Source organism: Medicago sativa, chromosome 4 (assembly GCF_051527215.1).
Source record: "Medicago sativa cultivar Bolivia chromosome 4, Bolivia_mono, whole genome shotgun sequence".
Classification (NCBI taxonomy): Eukaryota; Viridiplantae; Streptophyta; class Magnoliopsida; order Fabales; family Fabaceae; genus Medicago; species Medicago sativa.
The window spans coordinates 30,268,373-30,293,319 of record NC_140752.1 but is presented as its reverse complement, the minus strand read 5'-3'; the positions used below and the strand labels follow the sequence as shown (position 1 = coordinate 30,293,319).

The 24,947-nt window shown below is 35.8% G+C and overlaps 2 pseudogenes; both read right to left on the bottom strand.

Annotated features, from left to right (window-relative positions):
* Positions 1-964: 964 nt before the first annotated feature.
* Positions 965-4,234, bottom strand: LOC146927672 (uncharacterized; annotated as a pseudogene).
* Positions 4,235-4,609: 375 nt separating this feature from the next.
* LOC146927671 (uncharacterized) lies at positions 4,610-6,019 on the bottom strand (annotated as a pseudogene).
* Between the last annotated feature and the right edge of the window lie 18,928 nt (positions 6,020-24,947).

The window sequence follows — 24,947 nt, the reverse complement described above, 5'->3', positions numbered from 1 at the left end:
TCTCTATCTTCAGGAGACATCCGTATCTGGTTATAGCCGGAGAAACCATCCATGAATGAGAACACTTTAGACTGAGCAGTACTGTCAACAAGCACATCAATATGAGGCAATGGAAAGTTGTCTTTTGGACTGGCTTTGTTCAAATCTCTGTAATCAACACACATTCGAACTTTCCCATCTTTCTTTGGCACCGGAACAATGTTGGCAATCCACTCAGGATATTCAGCCGTCATGAGAAAACCCGCATCAATTTGCTTTTGCACCTCAACCTTGATCTTAAGAGCCATGTCTGGACGGGACCTTCTCAATTTCTGCTTGACAGGAGGACATTGGGTCTTGTCGGTATTCTATGTTCCACAATCTTGGGATCTAGACCCGGCATATCTTCATAGGACCATGCAAAGACATCTGGATAATCACGAAGAAGCTGAATAATCTTCTTTTTCACTTCTGGCTCAAGTGCGGCACCAATCTTGATTTCCCGTTTGTTTTCTTCAGTACCCAGGTTGACAAGCTCAATCTCTTCCTGGTGAGGCTGAATGGCTCTTCTTTCTTTCTCAAGCAGTCGAGTGATCTCATACGGTATCTCTTCATCATCATCCTCATCTTCAGCTTCACATACCGGGAATTCAAAATTTGGAGGAAACGTAGGGTTACCGTGCTCAACGGGTTTATTATGGTTCAATCTGCATAATATGATTGGGATGATTTTAGAAAAGTTTTTTCATGCAGATTTTTGAAATTAATAAGAAAATAAAGATGTTTTGGTTTTTTCTGGCATTACCATTATTTCCAAGAAAAAGGCACTAAAAAGTAAAAACAAAAGAGTCGTGGAAAAAACGACAATTTTTATTAATAACGGCAATGCCGAAACAAACATGCCCTTACAAAGACATCACTTTCGCCTTGGGCAGAGCGAAAGGATTGTTATTTTGAAAACAAAAAACATGAGCGACAAGACACATTACACGGAAGCATGCATGACTAAAAGAATGTCAATGGCCTCCCAATTCCTCACAGTGCCTCCTGGTACAACAAACGCATGCACATAACCTCTTTCAGCAACATCTATAGCATTGATAAACCCAGCACTGTAGAAGGTTCCTGTTGAAACGCCTGAGGTTGGGGAGAATCCAAGGCCTTCTTTGCGCTTATTCTCCAGAATCTGTATCACTTTGCCCCAGCCAGCAGCTTGCCCTTCTTGAACAGCCCTCTGAGCGTCTTTCAATGAGGCCATAGTAGCACCAGCTCTTCGAGGCTCCGCACCTTCGATAGTCAACCCTTGAAATGATGTCCCTTCAGCGGTCCCTGCTTCAACACAAGAGAAAGATAACACTTGGCTAACCAGATACGCTTCTTCACCATGTACAGTGACAAGCTTACCATTCCTCACAAACTTGAGCTTTTGATGTAGAGTGGAAGTTACTGCCCCAGCGTCGTGAATCCACGGCCTTCCAAGGAGGCAGCTGTAAGAAGCATTGATATCCATGACCTGGAAAGTGATCTGGAACGTCTCAGGACCAATGGTGATTGGCAGATCCACCTCACCAAGAACATCCTTACGGGATCCGTCAAAAGCCTTAACCAAGTAACTGCTTCCTCTTAGGGAAATTCTATGATGGCTCAACTGTCTCAGTGTAGACTCAGGCATTACATTCAAAGATGATCCAGTGTCCACCAACACATTGGATAACATATCAGATTTACATTGCATGGAGATGTGTAAGGCTAAGTTGTGGTGTTTCCCTGCTTCGGGGAGTTCATCATCACCAAACCACAAGTTATTACATGCAGCAATGTTACCCACGATTCCGTCGAATTGATCCACAGAAACTTCATGATCAACATAGGCTTGTTCCAGTACTTTCATCAACACTTTCCTGTGAGCCTCCGAGCTCAGGAGCAAAGACAAGATGGATATCTTCGATGGAGTTTGCAGCAGCTGGTCTACAATCTTATAATCGCTCCTTTTGATGAGCCTCAAAATTTCATCCAGATTGGACTCTTCAATAGATTGGCCTGATGGGCTAGAGTTCTTGTCAATAGGAGGAGTAACTGGCGGAGTTACTGTGGCAGCAGGTGTAACAACCTTCTTCTAGAACAAAGGTGGACGGACCCTTCCACTTCTCAGAGTTATAGTTGCTTCTGCAATGTTTCTAACCGTAGCTGGGGACACCAAAGGCACTTCTACCCCATTCTCAATCATAGTTGCACCATATTTGTAAGGGATGGCTTTAGTAGAGGCATAGGATACCGGGCCAGGTAGTCTGATCACCAATGGTTCAACCTTCCTAGTCTGAGGCACATTCTTGACAGGAGAATCATGAAACACTGACACAATCATGCAAACGTCGCTGACAATCAAGTGTTTGTTATCCATTAAGCTATGTATGTCACCCTGCACCGTACGACATCCCATAGGATTCTGAAGACACTCTGAGCAAGAAGCATGATCATGATTAAACAAAGAAGCTTTGCAGAGTTTGACGTGTAGCGGGACCAGAGGAGTGACGACATTACGGACATCTAAAGCGGGGGTTACCCAAGACACTTCCTCCTCATCAAAGTCACAGAATTTTTCAAAAGCCTCAATCATGTTGACACCCCCATGATCTGGAAGTGGGTTATCAAGGACGTGCTGGACACTGTTTTCAAAAGTCAACCAACCCCTGTCCATCAGATCCTTTACAACATACTTCAGAGCATAGCATCCTTCAACATCATGGCCTTGAGCGCCTTGATGGAATTCACACTTAAGATCTTGTCGGAACCTGGGAGGCAGTGGATTAGGCGGAGGCTTGCCTGGTCTAGTGACACAATGCCCTTTAGCAAGTAGAGTTGGGAGTAATTCAGCATACCGCATTGGTATTGATGGAAAATAAGTTCTAGGCCGAGGGCCCTGCTGTTGTGGCTGTTGCTGTTGAGCAGGAGGCTGTTGTTGTACCTGTTGAGCAACAGCATTAACGGGTGCTGGTGGTTGACCCGGTGGCAGAGGATATTGCTGGAAGAATGGTGCGAAGAAAGGATGTTGAGAGTATTGCATGTAGTGATAAGGTAAAGGTAATTGAGCAGCATTCGGAGCAACAACAGTTGCAGACTGTTTACCGGATACCATCCCTACTTCGGTTTCTTTCTTCTTATGATGACCGTTACCGTACTTCTTCGGTGCATTGGTTGAAGATTCACCCTTCTCAAGAACAATGATGCCTTCTCTGACAGCCTCCTCTAAACGAGTTCCCATGGTAACCATGTCAGAGAAATTATTTGGTGCAGAGACTATCATTCTCTCCATGTATTCCTTCTTTAGAGTTTTCAGGAACGTCTGTGTCAGTTCTTCCTCATCAAGCCGAGGTGTCACCCGGGCAGCTGCCCCTCTCTATCTTTGGGCATATTCACGGAAAGTTTCATCTGATTTTTGAGACAAAGACTTAAGAGAATCCCTATTCGGCTTCAAGCGGGTGTTAAACTCATAATGACTTTCAAAAGCAGCAACAAGTTCCTCAAAGGTATGGATATTGTCTTTACTCAAGCTGGTGTGCCAGTCTGCCGCATCATCAATCAGACTATCCTGAAAGCAATGGATCATCAGTGCATCATTGTCTGCGTAATTGGCCATCTTCCGGACGTACCGAATGACATGGCTATGTGGACAAGTGGATCCATTGTATTTGTCAAAGTCTGGCATCTTGAACTTCTTAGGAATCTCAAATCGGGATACCAAGCATAGATCACGAGCCTTAGCAGAAGTACCGTTCCCACGGTTAGCTTTGACCTCACGGAGCTCTCCAGCTAGCTCTTTCAACTGTTCCTTCATAGCCTCCATTGCGGGGTCCTGTCTGCGTGGAGTGTCAACTTCAATTACCTGAGGTACGGTGTGTACAACAGGATTGGTAACAACAGCAGTCACTTGAGGCATGGAAGCGTTTGCAGAAGCAAAGTTTGTTGCAGGATTCTGTCTTTGATTGGCAACACCAGAAGCACCGGCTGCAGTATTTGGAGCATAGAAAGCTGAGAGTCCATAGGGACGCCCATTGGGCATATCAAAGCGAGCATCAGAAGCCATAGTAGACAGTGGGATAGATGGAATCCCTTCAGTAGAAGCTGGGACAGATGTAGATGGTTGTTCTTGTGCAGCTAGTAAGGCAGACATGGTGTCATGGGCCTTAGCCAAGTCTTCTTTCATAGCAGCCAATTCGGTGCGGAGCTGAGCATTCTCTTCCTCAACATTAGCCATATTCCTTCTCTTGTGCAACCTTGTTTGATGAATTCTATCTGGTTGGTAAACCTTGCGAGCACGAGCCACCTTTCAGACTGCAGCAGAAGAACCAGGAGGCAATGAGTACCAGAGAAGTTTTGTGACTTTAGTGGCCAATGTATGATGCATATGATGCATGATATGTGTAAATGCATATGCAAAAGACTCTTTTTGTGTTATCGAAGGGTTTTAGACAAATTAGAAGTTTGTAAACATTACTAAACAACATAAATGGGAAACAAACAACCAATCATATAGTTTTACAAGACGATTACTTTTGAAATGCTAAGCCAAGGGATATACTTTAAAACATAAACAATAACTGGAAACAACAACAACCGGAAACAGAAATCCTCAAGTATAGGAAGTAGAAGAATCATCCTCAGGCTCAGATTCAGACTCATAGCTGCAATACCGGGCATAGAAGTCACGGGCACCCTTAGCCCTCTTGGAATCCCTCATAAGCAACCTATCCTTTTCCTCAATTTCTTTTCTAGCCTTAGCTAACTCCCTCTTCAATGTCAAGACTTCATGAGTCTTCTGCTCATCCTTTCCATCCAAAGTCATGATCAGATTCTCAGCCTCATAGTATCTAGACTTCCACTGATGCTTCTCTCGGCTCTCCATAGCTAGATGCTCCTGATACATCTCCAGAGTAGGCAAAGGCAAAGGCAAATGCATGGATGGAGTAGATGCAGACACATATCTCATAGCGGGGTAAGGCATGCCAATCTTCTCAGCTTCGTTTATCACCCACTGAGTGTACGCCTCATGAGCAATACCGGATCTCACACCCATATGCTTCACATCTTTCTTCCGAATCTTAGACCAAGCATCTATGAAATCTTCCCTTATACCGATAGGAGCATTGGAGTAATGGAAGAAATAAGGAGATGTAGCAAGATTGATGGGCCTATGTTTCATCGGGAAACCAAATTGTCGCAAGGCGAGCTCCGGGTTATAATTGATTCCACCCCGGGTACCAAGAAGAGGTACATTAAGAAACTTTCCACCACCGAGGATAATTTCTTTGACTTTAGCTGCGGGAGTGAGCCAAACTACTTCATTAGGAGTAAGAGCCATGATCCGCTGTGAAATAGACCAATTCTACGGATTATCATGGAAAGACTTTGGAAGGTGCGAAATAAACCACCTATAGAGGAGAGGTATGCAGTAGAGAATATATCCACGACCCTTGCCGGATCGATCATGAATAGCATGATATGTGTCAGCTAGCAAAGTAGGAACCGGATTCTTGGAACGGAAGATCATGATAGCATTCATATCCACAAAGTTGTCAAGATTCGGAAAGAGAATAAGCCCATAGATGAGTAGTGCAAGAATAGCCTCGAGAGTGTCTTGACAAGTGGTTTTGAGATTGGCTTTCTCAAGTAGATACTTCAAAGTGAACCCTCAGATGCGAGCCTTAATGACAAGATTCTTGGAAACATCGGAGGTCATAAGATGGAGATCCTTAGCAATAACCAAAGAAGTAGGAGGATGCTCAAGACCCGTGAAAGGTGTTCCCTTGGTTATAGGTAAACCGATCAAGGAAGAATAAGCCTCAAGAGTAGGTACTAACTGAAAGTCCGGAAATGTGAAGCACCGATATTCCCGATCATAAAATTGCACTAGAGTGTGCACAAGCTTCTCATCCACATTAGTCCGGAGAAGGGTAAGTAAGTCCCCATAACGGTGTCGGAAACCGGTCGGATCCTCGATCTTGAGTGCCAAATCCCTCAAACTAGCTAAATCAACCTCCATGAACTTGTAGGACTTAGTCTTCCCCATTCCGACAATGTTTACAAATTCAATTCGTCTAAGCCCTTCGATAAATGCATGGAAAAAGTTTATGCATGTATGCATGTATGCATGGATGCATGATCACATTTCAAGTACGGAGAAAACATGGAGGGTTAAGATTCAAAGTCAAGGAGTCAAGGGTGGACACGGCGTCCGGTGAAACTAGGGCTTTAGGAAATAGTAACCGGGATCTAAAAAGATTCCCAAGTCGCAACCTCTCCGACGTATATCATGGTGCCACGAGACGAACACTCGCTCCACGATTATCCGTAAGAAGGTCTAACTTGAGTGTAGTATCGCGTGACGACTAAAACTTGAGACAACACTCGGTTTAGCCTCCGCACTACATCCTAGAAAATGGCCATGGATGGGTTTGGTTATCTACGGTTCATAGCGTCATAGAACAATTGGAAGTAAAGTGCCTAAACGCGACAAACACGCACCGACAACATCACCCCCAAAATGCCTTAGCTATGTGGGATTGATCGCATAATCCAATGCACGAGGCAACCCCCGGAATGAATTGTCGATTATATCCCCCCTAAATCCTAAGTTCACTCAGCCCGGGTGCAGGGCTTTGATATTCTCACCCCCACACGTTTGCAAGAATTTAAACATTTATTCACATAAGAAAGCGAGTAAAAAGCAAGTAAAAATACAAGCGCAAGCGTAAAAATAAAGACTAGGCGTAACTCTCAAATCTGCCCAGTGAAGTCGCCAGCTGTTTTATCTTGGTTTTTCGGGTGTCAAACATTGATTAGTTTGAACCTTTTTAACCTTTGATATCTCATTTTTTCTTGGGAAGAGAAAAAATAAGCAAAACCCTTGAGAATCGAGGTCCGAGAGTTGTTTTCGCAACGGGAAGGTGTTAGGCACCCATAACGACTATAGTATCCTATAGGAACCGTCTTTACTTTCTACGCGCGCGCTTTATTTTTAAATGCTATTTTGAAAATGATATTTACACCTAAAGTTTGCTAAGTGAAGAATTGGAGGGAGAAGAATGTTTGAATTTTTATTTTATTTGAATTGAAGGAATTTTGGTTCCTTGCCTACGTACCCTTTTAAGGGATCAAATCCATCGTAGTTCTCTTCCAAAAAATGTTTTTGTTTTTGTTAGTTGATTTTAAGTTTGAAAATGGGATTTTGAAGAATAGAAAGAGGCCTCAAGGGCATGAGATTGTGAAAATGTGAGGTTGAATTTAGTCATTTTGCAAAAGAGAGTCAAAGTATGATTAATTTTCATTGAAATTTTATTTAAGAAAATAAAGGGAAAAATACAATGGGATTTTGATCCCAAGGTTTATTTGGAAAATGATTTGAGTTATGTTGTTCATGTTTCTTTGGAAAAAAGGATTTTTGCCTAAGTCTCAAAGTTCCTAGACATACATCTAAGCATACATTCCCTAAACATACATCTAAGGCATGCATATCCTAAACATACATCTAAAATATCTATGTGATGTGTGTGCATGTGTCGGTGCTTGTGTCGGTGTACATCATTAGAGTCCATTGTCCTTTACATCATGCCCTAGTTTACATTCTATGGTCTTGCAAGAATTTAAAACATAAAGACAATTACAAAATCCCTAGATTTTACATACTAAGTCTTTAAAGCTATAGAAATGAAGTGAGATGAGGAATGCTTATGAATGAGTGAAATATGAAATGAAATGGTTAGTAGAATAAGGTGTAATAGCATGAAAATTATAAGCAAAAGGAACATTAAACAAAGTAGCAAGATCTTGGCAAAAAGGTGACTAAACTATTAGCAAAATATACCTAAAATTGATCATAATAACAAGGCAAGTGTATGACCTATGACCCCCATATCATGACAATGTTCAAAGGTTTTTATCACAATCAAAAATAGGAGCATTATAAGGACACATTCAAGTCAAGAATCATGATATATTTTAAGCATATTTGGCATTTAATTTTCATAAACAATATTCACACAACTTGTAAGACAAGTAAACTCACACAATATATTCACATGCATTAAAACACTTCAAAACAGCAAGAAAACCCATTGCAAATTCACACTTCACAAATCAAACATCATGTATCATGATTAAGGATCAAGAACATATACTTTCCACAATTTTTTTAACACAAAACATCACAAAATAGCAAGAAAAGCATCATATTATCTTTTTATCAATTTTAATATGCCAAAATCATCACAAAAAGATCACAAAATTAACAAGGAACAAACATGAAAATTTTTAGAATTTTCAAGGACTTTTTAGACTCAAGAACATACAAAACTCCACAAATTTTATCAAAATAGTAAACAAATGAGCAAGAAATACTAAATATATTTTCCTCAGGTTTTAACACATAAAAATATCACAAAAATGTCAAGAAAAGTATCAAGAACATATGGAAAATTTCTAGGAATTTTTTACAAGAGTTTTAGGTAAGGCAGTGGTGTGAATATCAAAGAGTAGAATGAAGATAGCAAGAAAGCATATAAAACCAAAGAAACTAACGGACCTAAGGTCCAAGCCCAAGCACCAACTGGATTCGGATCTCAGGGAGCCACAAGATTGATCCAGAGACTCAAACCCAAGATCAAACGGCGTACACACATGGTTCAGGTGGGAAACAAACGAACTGGTGTGGTTTAACTGAACCAAATGGTTCAACAATGTTTATAAAAAGGCAATGGAACCGGTTCATTCATTTCTCCCATCCACTTCTCTCTCTTCTCTCTTCTAGTGAGAGAAGCTCTCACTTCTGGCTGTTTTATCTTGGTTTTTGGGGTGTCAAACATTGATTAGTTTGAACCTTTTTAACCTTTGATAGCTCATTTTTTTCTTGGGAAGGGAAAAAATAAGCAAAACCCTTGAGAATCGAGGTCCGGGAGTTGTTTTCGCTACGGGAAGGTGTTAGGTACCCATAACGACTATAGTATCCTATAGGAACCGTCTTTACTTTCTACGCGCGCGCTTTATTTTTAAATGCTATTTTGAAAATGATATTTACACCTAAAGTTTTCTAAGTGAAGAATTGGAGGGAGAAGAATGTTTGAATTTTTATTTTATTTGAATTGAAGGAATTTTGGTTCCTTGCCTACGTACCCTTTTAAGGGATCAAATCCATCGTAGTTCTCTTCCAAAAAATGTTTTTGTTTTTGTTAGTTGATTTTAAGTTTGAAAATGGGATTTTGAAGAATAGAAAGAGGCCTCAAGGGCATGAGATTGTGAAAATGTGAGGTTGAATTTAGTCATTTTGCAAAAGAGAGTCAAAGTATGATTAATTTTCATTGAAATTTTATTTAAGAAAATAAAAGGAAAAATACAATGGGATTTTGATCCCAAGGTTTATTTGGAAAATGATTTGAGTTATGTTGTTCATGTTTCTTTGGAAAAAAGGATTTTTGCCTAAGTCTCAAAGTTCCTAGACATACATCTAAGCATACATTCCCTAAACATACATCTAAGGCATGCATATCCTAAACATACATCTAAAATATCTATGTGATGTGTGTGCATGTGTCGGTGCTTGTGTCGGTGTACATCATTAGAGTCCATTGTCCTTTACATCATGCCCTAGTTTACATTCTATGGTCTTGCAAGAATTTAAAACATAAAGACAATTACAAAATCCCTAGATTTTACATACCAAGTCTTTAAAGCTATAGAAATGAAGTCAGATGAGGAATGCTTATGAATGAGTGAAATATGAAATGAAATGTTTAGTAGAATAAGGTGTAATAGCATGAAAATTATAAGCAAAAGGAACATTAAACAAAGTAGCAAGATCTTGGCAAAAAGGTGACTAAACTCTTAGCAAAATATACCTAAAATTGATCATAATAACAAGACAAGTGTATGACCTATGACCCCCATATCATGACAATGTTCAAAGGTTTTTATCACAATCAAAAATAGGAGCATTATAAGGACACATTCAAGTCAAGAATCATGATATATTTTAAGCATATTTGGCATTTAATTTTCATAAACAATATTCACACAACTTGTAAGACAAGTAAACTCACACAATATATTCACATGCATTAAAACACTTCAAAACAGCAAGAAAACCCATTGCAAATTCACACTTCACAAATCAAACATCATGTATCATGATTAAGGATCAAGAACATATACTTTCCACAATTTTTTTAACACAAAACATCACAAAATAGCAAGAAAAGCATCATATTATCTTTTTATCAATTTTAATATGCCAAAATCATCACAAAAAGATCACAAAATTAACAAGGAACAAACATGAAAAATTTTAGAATTTTCAAGGACTTTTTAGACTCAAGAACATACAAAACTCCACAAATTTTATCAAAATAGTAAACAAATGAGCAAGAAATACTAAATATATTTTCCTCAGGTTTTAACACATAAAAATATCACAAAAATGTCAAGAAAAGTATCAAGAACATATGGAAAATTTCTAGGAATTTTTTACAAGAGTTTTAGGTAAGGCAGTGGTGTGAATATCAAAGAGTAGAATGAAGATAGCAAGAAAGCATATAAAACCAAAGAAACTAACGGACCTAAGGTCCAAGCCCAAGCACCAACTGGATTCGGATCTCAGGGAGCCACAAGAGCCACAAGATTGATCCAGAGACTCAAACCCAAGATCAAACGGCGTACACACATGGTTCAGGTGGGAAACAAACGAACCGGTGTGGTTTAACTGAACCAAATGGTTCAACAATGTTTATAAAAAGGCAATGGAACCGGTTCATTCATTTCTCCCATCCACTTCTCTCTCTTCTCTCTTCTAGTGAGAGAAGCTCTCACTTCTGGCTGTTTTATCTTGGTTTTTGGGGTGTCAAACATTGATTAGTTTGAACCTTTTTAACCTTTGATAGCTCATTTTTTTCTTGGGAAGGGAAAAAATAAGCAAAACCCTTGAGAATCGAGGTCCGGGAGTTGTTTTCGCTACGGGAAGGTGTTAGGTACCCATAACGACTATAGTATCCTATAGGAACCGTCTTTACTTTCTACGCGCGCGCTTTATTTTTAAATGCTATTTTGAAAATGATATTTACACCTAAAGTTTTCTAAGTGAAGAATTGGAGGGAGAAGAATGTTTGAATTTTTATTTTATTTGAATTGAAGGAATTTTGGTTCCTTGCCTACGTACCCTTTTAAGGGATCAAATCCATCGTAGTTCTCTTCCAAAAAATGTTTTTGTTTTTGTTAGTTGATTTTAAGTTTGAAAATGGGATTTTGAAGAATAGAAAGAGGCCTCAAGGGCATGAGATTGTGAAAATGTGAGGTTGAATTTAGTCATTTTGCAAAAGAGAGTCAAAGTATGATTAATTTTCATTGAAATTTTATTTAAGAAAATAAAAGGAAAAATACAATGGGATTTTGATCCCAAGGTTTATTTGGAAAATGATTTGAGTTATGTTGTTCATGTTTCTTATTGGAAAAAAGGATTTTTGCCTAAGTCTCAAAGTTCCTAGACATACATCTAAGCATACATTCCCTAAACATACATCTAAGGCATGCATATCCTAAACATACATCTAAAATATCTATGTGATGTGTGTGCATGTGTCGGTGCTTGTGTCGGTGTACATCATTAGAGTCCATTGTCCTTTACATCATGCCCTAGTTTACATTCTATGGTCTTGCAAGAATTTAAAACATAAAGACAATTACAAAATCCCTAGATTTTACATACCAAGTCTTTAAAGCTATAGAAATGAAGTCAGATGAGGAATGCTTATGAATGAGTGAAATATGAAATGAAATGGTTAGTAGAATAAGGTGTAATAGCATGAAAATTATAAGCAAAAGGAACATTAAACAAAGTAGCAAGATCTTGGCAAAAAGGTGACTAAACTCTTAGCAAAATATACCTAAAATTGATCATAATAACAAGACAAGTGTATGACCTATGACCCCCATATCATGACAATGTTCAAAGGTTTTTATCACAATCAAAAATAGGAGCATTATAAGGACACATTCAAGTCAAGAATCATGATATATTTTAAGCATATTTGGCATTTAATTTTCATAAACAATATTCACACAACTTGTAAGACAAGTAAACTCACACAATATATTCACATGCATTAAAACACTTCAAAACAGCAAGAAAACCCATTGCAAATTCACACTTCACAAATCAAACATCATGTATCATGATTAAGGATCAAGAACATATACTTTCCACAAATTTTTTAACACAAAACATCACAAAATAGCAAGAAAAGCATCATATTATCTTTTTATCAATTTTAATATGCCAAAATCATCACAAAAAGATCACAAAATTAACAAGGAACAAACATGAAAAATTTTAGAATTTTCAAGGACTTTTTAGACTCAAGAACATACAAAACTCCACAAATTTTATCAAAATAGTAAACAAATGAGCAAGAAATACTAAATATATTTTCCTCAGGTTTTAACACATAAAAATATCACAAAAATGTCAAGAAAAGTATCAAGAACATATGGAAAATTTCTAGGAATTTTTTACAAGAGTTTTAGGTAAGGCAGTGGTGTGAATATCAAAGAGTAGAATGAAGATAGCAAGAAAGCATATAAAACCAAAGAAACTAACGGACCTAAGGTCCAAGCCCAAGCACCAACTGGATTCGGATCTCAGGGAGCCACAAGATTGATCCAGAGACTCAAACCCAAGATCAAACGGCGTACACACATGGTTCAGGTGGGAAACAAACGAACTGGTGTGGTTTAACTGAACCAAATGGTTCAACAATGTTTATAAAAAGGCAATGGAACCGGTTCATTCATTTCTCCCATCCACTTCTCTCTCTTCTCTCTTCTAGTGAGAGAAGCTCTCACTTCTGGCTGTTTTATCTTGGTTTTTGGGGTGTCAAACATTGATTAGTTTGAACCTTTTTAACCTTTGATAGCTCATTTTTTTCTTGGGAAGGGAAAAAATAAGCAAAACCCTTGAGAATCGAGGTCCGGGAGTTGTTTTCGCTACGGGAAGGTGTTAGGTACCCATAACGACTATAGTATCCTATAGGAACCGTCTTTACTTTCTACGCGCGCGCTTTATTTTTAAATGCTATTTTGAAAATGATATTTACACCTAAAGTTTTCTAAGTGAAGAATTGGAGGGAGAAGAATGTTTGAATTTTTATTTTATTTGAATTGAAGGAATTTTGGTTCCTTGCCTACGTACCCTTTTAAGGGATCAAATCCATCGTAGTTCTCTTCCAAAAAATGTTTTTGTTTTTGTTAGTTGATTTTAAGTTTGAAAATGGGATTTTGAAGAATAGAAAGAGGCCTCAAGGGCATGAGATTGTGAAAATGTGAGGTTGAATTTAGTCATTTTGCAAAAGAGAGTCAAAGTATGATTAATTTTCATTGAAATTTTATTTAAGAAAATAAAAGGAAAAATACAATGGGATTTTGATCCCAAGGTTTATTTGGAAAATGATTTGAGTTATGTTGTTCATGTTTCTTTGGAAAAAAGGATTTTTGCCTAAGTCTCAAAGTTCCTAGACATACATCTAAGCATACATTCCCTAAACATACATCTAAGGCATGCATATCCTAAACATACATCTAAAATATCTATGTGATGTGTGTGCATGTGTCGGTGCTTGTGTCGGTGTACATCATTAGAGTCCATTGTCCTTTACATCATGCCCTAGTTTACATTCTATGGTCTTGCAAGAATTTAAAACATAAAGACAATTACAAAATCCCTAGATTTTACATACTAAGTCTTTAAAGCTATAGAAATGAAGTGAGATGAGGAATGCTTATGAATGAGTGAAATATGAAATGAAATGGTTAGTAGAATAAGGTGTAATAGCATGAAAATTATAAGCAAAAGGAACATTAAACAAAGTAGCAAGATCTTGGCAAAAAGGTGACTAAACTCTTAGCAAAATATACCTAAAATTGATCATAATAACAAGACAAGTGTATGACCTATGACCCCCATATCATGACAATGTTCAAAGGTTTTTATCACAATCAAAAATAGGAGCATTATAAGGACACATTCAAGTCAAGAATCATGATATATTTTAAGCATATTTGGCATTTAATTTTCATAAACAATATTCACACAACTTGTAAGACAAGTAAACTCACACAATATATTCACATGCATTAAAACACTTCAAAACAGCAAGAAAACCCATTGCAAATTCACACTTCACAAATCAAACATCATGTATCATGATTAAGGATCAAGAACATATACTTTCCACAATTTTTTTAACACAAAACATCACAAAATAGCAAGAAAAGCATCATATTATCTTTTTATCAATTTTAATATGCCAAAATCATCACAAAAAGATCACAAAATTAACAAGGAACAAACATGAAAAATTTTAGAATTTTCAAGGACTTTTTAGACTCAAGAACATACAAAACTCCACAAATTTTATCAAAATAGTAAACAAATGAGCAAGAAATACTAAATATATTTTCCTCAGGTTTTAACACATAAAAATATCACAAAAATGTCAAGAAAAGTATCAAGAACATATGGAAAATTTCTAGGAATTTTTTACAAGAGTTTTAGGTAAGGCAGTGGTGTGAATATCAAAGAGTAGAATGAAGATAGCAAGAAAGCATATAAAACCAAAGAAACTAACGGACCTAAGGTCCAAGCCCAAGCACCAACTGGATTCGGATCTCAGGGAGCCACAAGATTGATCCAGAGACTCAAACCCAAGATCAAACGGCGTACACACATGGTTCAGGTGGGAAACAAACGAACCGGTGTGGTTTAACTGAACCAAATGGTTCAACAATGTTTATAAAAAGGCAATGGAACCGGTTCATTCATTTCTCCCATCCACTTCTCTCTCTTCTCTCTTCTAGTGAGAGAAGCTCTCACTTCTGGCTGTTTTATCTTGGTTTTTGGGGTGTCAAACATTGATTAGTTTGAACCTTTTTAACCTTTGATAGCTCATTTTTTTCTTGGGAAGGGAAAAAATAAGCAAAACCCTTGAGAATCGAGGTCCGGGAGTTGTTTTCGCTACGGGAAGGTGTTAGGTACCCATAACGACTATAGTATCCTATAGGAACCGTCTTTACTTTCTACGCGCGCGCTTTATTTTTAAATGCTATTTTGAAAATGATATTTACACCTAAAGTTTTCTAAGTGAAGAATTGGAGGGAGAAGAATGTTTGAATTTTTATTTTATTTGAATTGAAGGAATTTTGGTTCCTTGCCTACGTACCCTTTTAAGGGATCAAATCCATCGTAGTTCTCTTCCAAAAAATGTTTTTGTTTTTGTTAGTTGATTTTAAGTTTGAAAATGGGATTTTGAAGAATAGAAAGAGGCCTCAAGGGCATGAGATTGTGAAAATGTGAGGTTGAATTTAGTCATTTTGCAAAAGAGAGTCAAAGTATGATTAATTTTCATTGAAATTTTATTTAAGAAAATAAAAGGAAAAATACAATGGGATTTTGATCCCAAGGTTTATTTGGAAAATGATTTGAGTTATGTTGTTCATGTTTCTTTGGAAAAAAGGATTTTTGCCTAAGTCTCAAAGTTCCTAGACATACATCTAAGCATACATTCCCTAAACATACATCTAAGGCATGCATATCCTAAACATACATCTAAAATATCTATGTGATGTGTGTGCATGTGTCGGTGCTTGTGTCGGTGTACATCATTAGAGTCCATTGTCCTTTACATCATGCCCTAGTTTACATTCTATGGTCTTGCAAGAATTTAAAACATAAAGACAATTACAAAATCCCTAGATTTTACATACTAAGTCTTTAAAGCTATAGAAATGAAGTGAGATGAGGAATGCTTATGAATGAGTGAAATATGAAATGAAATGGTTAGTAGAATAAGGTGTAATAGCATGAAAATTATAAGCAAAAGGAACATTAAACAAAGTAGCAAGATCTTGGCAAAAAGGTGACTAAACTCTTAGCAAAATATACCTAAAATTGATCATAATAACAAGACAAGTGTATGACCTATGACCCCCATATCATGACAATGTTCAAAGGTTTTTATCACAATCAAAAATAGGAGCATTATAAGGACACATTCAAGTCAAGAATCATGATATATTTTAAGCATATTTGGCATTTAATTTTCATAAACAATATTCACACAACTTGTAAGACAAGTAAACTCACACAATATATTCACATGCATTAAAACACTTCAAAACAGCAAGAAAACCCATTGCAAATTCACACTTCACAAATCAAACATCATGTATCATGATTAAGGATCAAGAACATATACTTTCCACAATTTTTTTAACACAAAACATCACAAAATAGCAAGAAAAGCATCATATTATCTTTTTATCAATTTTAATATGCCAAAATCATCACAAAAAGATCACAAAATTAACAAGGAACAAACATGAAAAATTTTAGAATTTTCAAGGACTTTTTAGACTCAAGAACATACAAAACTCCACAAATTTTATCAAAATAGTAAACAAATGAGCAAGAAATACTAAATATATTTTCCTCAGGTTTTAACACATAAAAATATCACAAAAATGTCAAGAAAAGTATCAAGAACATATGGAAAATTTCTAGGAATTTTTTACAAGAGTTTTAGGTAAGGCAGTGGTGTGAATATCAAAGAGTAGAATGAAGATAGCAAGAAAGCATATAAAACCAAAGAAACTAACGGACCTAAGGTCCAAGCCCAAGCACCAACTGGATTCGGATCTCAGGGAGCCACAAGATTGATCCAGAGACTCAAACCCAAGATCAAACGGCGTACACACATGGTTCAGGTGGGAAACAAACGAACTGGTGTGGTTTAACTGAACCAAATGGTTCAACAATGTTTATAAAAAGGCAATGGAACCGGTTCATTCATTTCTCCCATCCACTTCTCTCTCTTCTCTCTTCTAGTGAGAGAAGCTCTCACTTCTGGCTGTTTTATCTTGGTTTTTGGGGTGTCAAACATTGATTAGTTTGAACCTTTTTAACCTTTGATAGCTCATTTTTTTCTTGGGAAGGGAAAAAATAAGCAAAACCCTTGAGAATCGAGGTCCGGGAGTTGTTTTCGCTACGGGAAGGTGTTAGGTACCCATAACGACTATAGTATCCTATAGGAACCGTCTTTACTTTCTACGCGCGCGCTTTATTTTTAAATGCTATTTTGAAAATGATATTTACACCTAAAGTTTTCTAAGTGAAGAATTGGAGGGAGAAGAATGTTTGAATTTTTATTTTATTTGAATTGAAGGAATTTTGGTTCCTTGCCTACGTACCCTTTTAAGGGATCAAATCCATCGTAGTTCTCTTCCAAAAAATGTTTTTGTTTTTGTTAGTTGATTTTAAGTTTGAAAATGGGATTTTGAAGAATAGAAAGAGGCCTCAAGGGCATGAGATTGTGAAAATGTGAGGTTGAATTTAGTCATTTTGCAAAAGAGAGTCAAAGTATGATTAATTTTCATTGAAATTTTATTTAAGAAAATAAAAGGAAAAATACAATGGGATTTTGATCCCAAGGTTTATTTGGAAAATGATTTGAGTTATGTTGTTCATGTTTCTTTGGAAAAAAGGATTTTTGCCTAAGTCTCAAAGTTCCTAGACATACATCTAAGCATACATTCCCTAAACATACATCTAAGGCATGCATATCCTAAACATACATCTAAAATATCTATGTGATGTGTGTGCATGTGTCGGTGCTTGTGTCGGTGTACATCATTAGAGTCCATTGTCCTTTACATCATGCCCTAGTTTACATTCTATGGTCTTGCAAGAATTTAAAACATAAAGACAATTACAAAATCCCTAGATTTTACATACCAAGTCTTTAAAGCTATAGAAATGAAGTCAGATGAGGAATGCTTATGAATGAGTGAAATATGAAATGAAATGTTTAGTAGAATAAGGTGTAATAGCATGAAAATTATAAGCAAAAGGAACATTAAACAAAGTAGCAAGATCTTGGCAAAAAGGTGACTAAACTCTTAGCAAAATATACCTAAAATTGATCATAATAACAAGACAAGTGTATGACCTATGACCCCCATATCATGACAATGTTCAAAGGTTTTTATCACAATCAAAAATAGGAGCATTATAAGGACACATTCAAGTCAAGAATCATGATATATTTTAAGCATATTTGGCATTTAATTTTCATAAACAATATTCACACAACTTGTAAGACAAGTAAACTCACACAATATATTCACATGCATTAAAACACTTCAAAACAGCAAGAAAACCCATTGCAAATTCACACTTCACAAATCAAACATCATGTATCATGATTAAGGATCAAGAACATATACTTTCCACAATTTTTTTAACACAAAACATCACAAAATAGCAAGAAAAGCATCATATTATCTTTTTATCAATTTTAATATGCCAAAATCATCACAAAAAGATCACAAAATTAACAAGGAACAAACATGAAAAATTTTAGAATTTTCAAGGACTTTTTAGACTCAAGAACATACAAAACTCCACAAATTTTATCAAAATAGTAAACAAATGAGCAAGAAATACTAAATATATTTTCCTCAGGTTTTAACACATAAAAATATCACAAAAATGTCAAGAAAAGTATCAAGAACATATGGAAAATTTCTAGGAATTTTTTACAAGAGTTTTAGGTAAGGCAGTGGTGTGAATATCAAAGAGTAGAATGAAGATAGCAAGAAAGCATATAAAACCAAAGAAACTAACGGACCTAAGGTCCAAGCCCAAGCACCAACTGGATTCGGATCTCAGGGAGCCACAAGAGCCACAAGATTGATCCAGAGACTCAAACCCAAGATCAAACGGCGTACACACATGGTTCAGGTGGGAAACAAACGAACCGGTGTGGTTTAACTGAACCAAATGGTTCAACAATGTTTATAAAAAGGCAATGGAACCGGTTCATTCATTTCTCCCATCCACTTCTCTCTCTTCTCTCTTCTAGTGAGAGAAGCTCTCACTTCTGGCTGTTTTATCTTGGTTTTTGGGGTGTCAAACATTGATTAGTTTGAACCTTTTTAACCTTTGATAGCTCATTTTTTTCTTGGGAAGGGAAAAAATAAGCAAAACCCTTGAGAATCGAGGTCCGGGAGTTGTTTTCGCTACGGGAAGGTGTTAGGTACCCATAACGACTATAGTATCCTATAGGAACCGTCTTTACTTTCTACGCGCGCGCTTTATTTTTAAATGCTATTTTGAAAATGATATTTACACCTAAAGTTTTCTAAGTGAAGAATTGGAGGGAGAAGAATGTTTGAATTTTTATTTTATTTGAATTGAAGGAATTTTGGTTCCTTGCCTACGTACCCTTTTAAGGGATCAAATCCATCGTAGTTCTCTTCCAAAAAATGTTTTTGTTTTTGTTAGTTGATTTTAAGTTTGAAAATGGGATTTTGAAGAATAGAAAGAGGCCTCAAGGGCATGAGATTGTGAAAATGTGAGGTTGAATTTAGTCATTTTGCAAAAGAGAGTCAAAGTATGATTAATTTTCATTGAAATTTTATTTAAGAAAATAAAAGGAAAAATACAATGGGATTTTGATCCCAAGGTTTATTTGGAAAATGATTTGAGTTATGTAGTTCATGTTTCTTTGGAAAAAAGGATTTTTGCCTAAGTCTCAAAGTTCCTAGACATACATCTAAGCATACATTCCCTAAACATACATCTAAGGCATGCATATCCTAAACATACATCTAAAATATCTATGTGATGTGTGTGCATGTGTCGGTGCTTGTGTCGGTGTACATCATTAGAGTCCATTGTCCTTTACATCATGCCCTAGTTTACATTCTATGGTCTTGCAAGAATTTAAAACATAAAGACAATTACAAAATCCCTAGATTTTACATACCAAGTCTTTAAAGCTATAGAAATGAAGTCAGATGAGGAATGCTTATGAATGAGTGAAATATGAAATGAAATGGTTAGTAGAATAAGGTGTAATAGCATGAAAATTATAAGCAAAAGGAACATTAAACAAAGTAGCAAGATCTTGGCAAAAAGGTGACTAAACTCTTAGCAAAATATACCTAAAATTGATCATAATAACAAGACAAGTGTATGACCTATGACCCCCATATCATGACAATGTTCAAAGGTTTTTATCACAATCAAAAATAGGAGCATTATAAGGACACATTCAAGTCAAGAATCATGATATATTTTAAGCATATTTGGCATTTAATTTTCATAAACAATATTCACACAACTTGTAAGACAAGTAAACTCACACAATATATTCACATGCATTAAAACACTTCAAAACAGCAAGAAAACCCATTGCAAATTCACACTTCACAAATCAAACATCATGTATCAAGATTAAGGATCAAGAACATATACTTTCCACAATTTTTTTAACACAAAACATCACAAAATAGCAAGAAAAGCATCATATTATCTTTTTATCAATTTTAATATGCCAAAATCATCACAAAAAGATCACAAAATTAACAAGGAACAAACATGAAAAATTTTAGAATTTTCAAGGACTTTTTAGACTCAAGAACATACAAAACTCCACAAATTTTATCAAAATAGTAAACAAATGAGCAAGAAATACTAAATATATTTTCCTCAGGTTTTAACACATAAAAATATCACAAAAATGTCAAGAAAAGTATCAAGAACATATGGAAAATTTCTAGGAATTTTTTACAAGAGTTTTAGGTAAGGCAGTGGTGTGAATATCAAAGAGTAGAATGAAGATAGCAAGAAAGCATATAAAACCAAAGAAACTAACGGACCTAAGGTCCAAGCCCAAGCACCAACTGGATTCGGATCTCAGGGAGCCACAAGAGCCACAAGATTGATCCAGAGACTCAAACCCAAGATCAAACGGCGTACACACATGGTTCAGGTGGGAAACAAACGAACCGGTGTGGTTTAACTGAACCAAATGGTTCAACAATGTTTATAAAAAGGCAATGGAACCGGTTCATTCATTTCTCCCATCCACTTCTCTCTCTTCTCTCTTCTAGTGAGAGAAGCTCTCACTTCTGGCTGTTTTATCTTGGTTTTTGGGGTGTCAAACATTGATTAGTTTGAACCTTTTTAACCTTTGATAGCTCATTTTTTTCTTGGGAAGGGAAAAAATAAGCAAAACCCTTGAGAATCGAGGTCCGGGAGTTGTTTTCGCTACGGGAAGGTGTTAGGTACCCATAACGACTATAGTATCCTATAGGAACCGTCTTTACTTTCTACGCGCGCGCTTTATTTTTAAATGCTATTTTGAAAATGATATTTACACCTAAAGTTTTCTAAGTGAAGAATTGGAGGGAGAAGAATGTTTGAATTTTTATTTTATTTGAATTGAAGGAATTTTGGTTCCTTGCCTACGTACCCTTTTAAGGGATCAAATCCATCGTAGTTCTCTTCCAAAAAATGTTTTTGTTTTTGTTAGTTGATTTTAAGTTTGAAAATGGGATTTTGAAGAATAGAAAGAGGCCTCAAGGGCATGAGATTGTGAAAATGTGAGGTTGAATTTAGTCATTTTGCAAAAGAGAGTCAAAGTATGATTAATTTTCATTGAAATTTTATTTAAGAAAATAAAAGGAAAAATACAATGGGATTTTGATCCCAAGGTTTATTTGGAAAATGATTTGAGTTATGTTGTTCATGTTTCTTTGGAAAAAAGGATTTTTGCCTAAGTCTCAAAGTTCCTAGACATACATCTAAGCATACATTCCCTAAACATACATCTAAGGCATGCATATCCTAAACATACATCTAAAATATCTATGTGATGTGTGTGCATGTGTCGGTGCTTGTGTCGGTGTACATCATTAGAGTCCATTGTCCTTTACATCATGCCCTAGTTTACATTCTATGGTCTTGCAAGAATTTAAAACATAAAGACAATTACAAAATCCCTAGATTTTACATACCAAGTCTTTAAAGCTATAGAAATGAAGTCAGATGAGGAATGCTTATGAATGAGTGAAATATGAAATGAAATGGTTAGTAGAATAAGGTGTAATAGCATGAAAATTATAAGCAAAAGGAACATTAAACAAAGTAGCAAGATCTTGGCAAAAAGGTGACTAAACTCTTAGCAAAATATACCTAAAATTGATCATAATAACAAGACAAGTGTATGACCTATGACCCCCATATCATGACAATGTTCAAAGGTTTTTATCACAATCAAAAATAGGAGCATTATAAGGACACATTCAAGTCAAGAATCATGATATATTTTAAGCATATTTGGCATTTAATTTTCATAAACAATATTCACACAACTTGTAAGACAAGTAAACTCACACAATATATTCACATGCATTAAAACACTTCAAAACAGCAAGAAAACCCATTGCAAATTCACACTTCACAAATCAAACATCATGTATCATGATTAAGGATCAAGAACATATACTTTCCACAAATTTTTTAACACAAAACATCACAAAATAGCAAGAAAAGCATCATATTATCTTTTTATCAATTTTAATATGCCAAAATCATCACAAAAAGATCACAAAATTAACAAGGAACAAACATGAAAAATTTTAGAATTTTCAAGGACTTTTTAGACTCAAGAACATACAAAACTCCACAAATTTTATCAAAATAGTAAACAAATGAGCAAGAAATACTAAATATATTTTCCTCAGGTTTTAACACATAAAAATATCACAAAAATGTCAAGAAAAGTATCAAGAACATATGGAAAATTTCTAGGAATTTTTTACAAGAGTTTTAGGTAAGGCAGTGGTGTGAATATCAAAGAGTAGAATGAAGATAGCAAGAAAGCATATAAAACCAAAGAAACTAACGGACCTAAGGTCCAAGCCCAAGCACCAACTGGATTCGGATCTCAGGGAGCCACAAGAGCCACAAGATTGATCCAGAGACTCAAACCCAAGATCAAACGGCGTACACACATGGTTCAGGTGGGAAACAAACGAACCGGTGTGGTTTAACTGAACCAAATGGTTCAACAATGTTTATAAAAAGGCAATGGAACCGGTTCATTCATTTCTCCCATCCACTTCTCTCTCTTCTCTCTTCTAGTGAGAGAAGCTCTCACTTCTGGCTGTTTTATCTTGGTTTTTGGGGTGTCAAACATTGATTAGTTTGAACCTTTTTAACCTTTGATAGCTCATTTTTTTCTTGGGAAGGGAAAAAATAAGCAAAACCCTTGAGAATCGAGGTCCGGGAGTTGTTTTCGCTACGGGAAGGTGTTAGGTACCCATAACGACTATAGTATCCTATAGGAACCGTCTTTACTTTCTACGCGCGCGCTTTATTTTTAAATGCTATTTTGAAAATGATATTTACACCTAAAGTTTTCTAAGTGAAGAATTGGAGGGAGAAGAATGTTTGAATTTTTATTTTATTTGAATTGAAGGAATTTTGGTTCCTTGCCTACGTACCCTTTTAAGGGATCAAATCCATCGTAGTTCTCTTCCAAAAAATGTTTTTGTTTTTGTTAGTTGATTTTAAGTTTGAAAATGGGATTTTGAAGAATAGAAAGAGGCCTCAAGGGCATGAGATTGTGAAAATGTGAGGTTGAATTTAGTCATTTTGCAAAAGAGAGTCAAAGTATGATTAATTTTCATTGAAATTTTATTTAAGAAAATAAAAGGAAAAATACAATGGGATTTTGATCCCAAGGTTTATTTGGAAAATGATTTGAGTTATGTTGTTCATGTTTCTTTGGAAAAAAGGATTTTTGCCTAAGTCTCAAAGTTCCTAGACATACATCTAAGCATACATTCCCTAAACATACATCTAAGGCATGCATATCCTAAACATACATCTAAAATATCTATGTGATGTGTGTGCATGTGTCGGTGCTTGTGTCGGTGTACATCATTAGAGTCCATTGTCCTTTACATCATGCCCTAGTTTACATTCTATGGTCTTGCAAGAATTTAAAACATAAAGACAATTACAAAATCCCTAGATTTTACATACCAAGTCTTTAAAGCTATAGAAATGAAGTCAGATGAGGAATGCTTATGAATGAGTGAAATATGAAATGAAATGGTTAGTAGAATAAGGTGTAATAGCATGAAAATTATAAGCAAAAGGAACATTAAACAAAGTAGCAAGATCTTGGCAAAAAGGTGACTAAACTCTTAGCAAAATATACCTAAAATTGATCATAATAACAAGACAAGTGTATGACCTATGACCCCCATATCATGACAATGTTCAAAGGTTTTTATCACAATCAAAAATAGGAGCATTATAAGGACACATTCAAGTCAAGAATCATGATATATTTTAAGCATATTTGGCATTTAATTTTCATAAACAATATTCACACAACTTGTAAGACAAGTAAACTCACACAATATATTCACATGCATTAAAACACTTCAAAACAGCAAGAAAACCCATTGCAAATTCACACTTCACAAATCAAACATCATGTATCAAGATTAAGGATCAAGAACATATACTTTCCACAATTTTTTTAACACAAAACATCACAAAATAGCAAGAAAAGCATCATATTATCTTTTTTATCAATTTTAATATGCCAAAATCATCACAAAAAGATCACAAAATTAACAAGGAACAAACATGAAAAATTTTAGAATTTTCAAGGACTTTTTAGACTCAAGAACATACAAAACTCCACAAATTTTATCAAAATAGTAAACAAATGAGCAAGAAATACTAAATATATTTTCCTCAGGTTTTAACACATAAAAATATCACAAAAATGTCAAGAAAAGTATCAAGAACATATGGAAAATTTCTAGGAATTTTTTACAAGAGTTTTAGGTAAGGCAGTGGTGTGAATATCAAAGAGTAGAATGAAGATAGCAAGAAAGCATATAAAACCAAAGAAACTAACGGACCTAAGGTCCAAGCCCAAGCACCAACTGGATTCGGATCTCAGGGAGCCACAAGAGCCACAAGATTGATCCAGAGACTCAAACCCAAGATCAAACGGCGTACACACATGGTTCAGGTGGGAAACAAACGAACCGGTGTGGTTTAA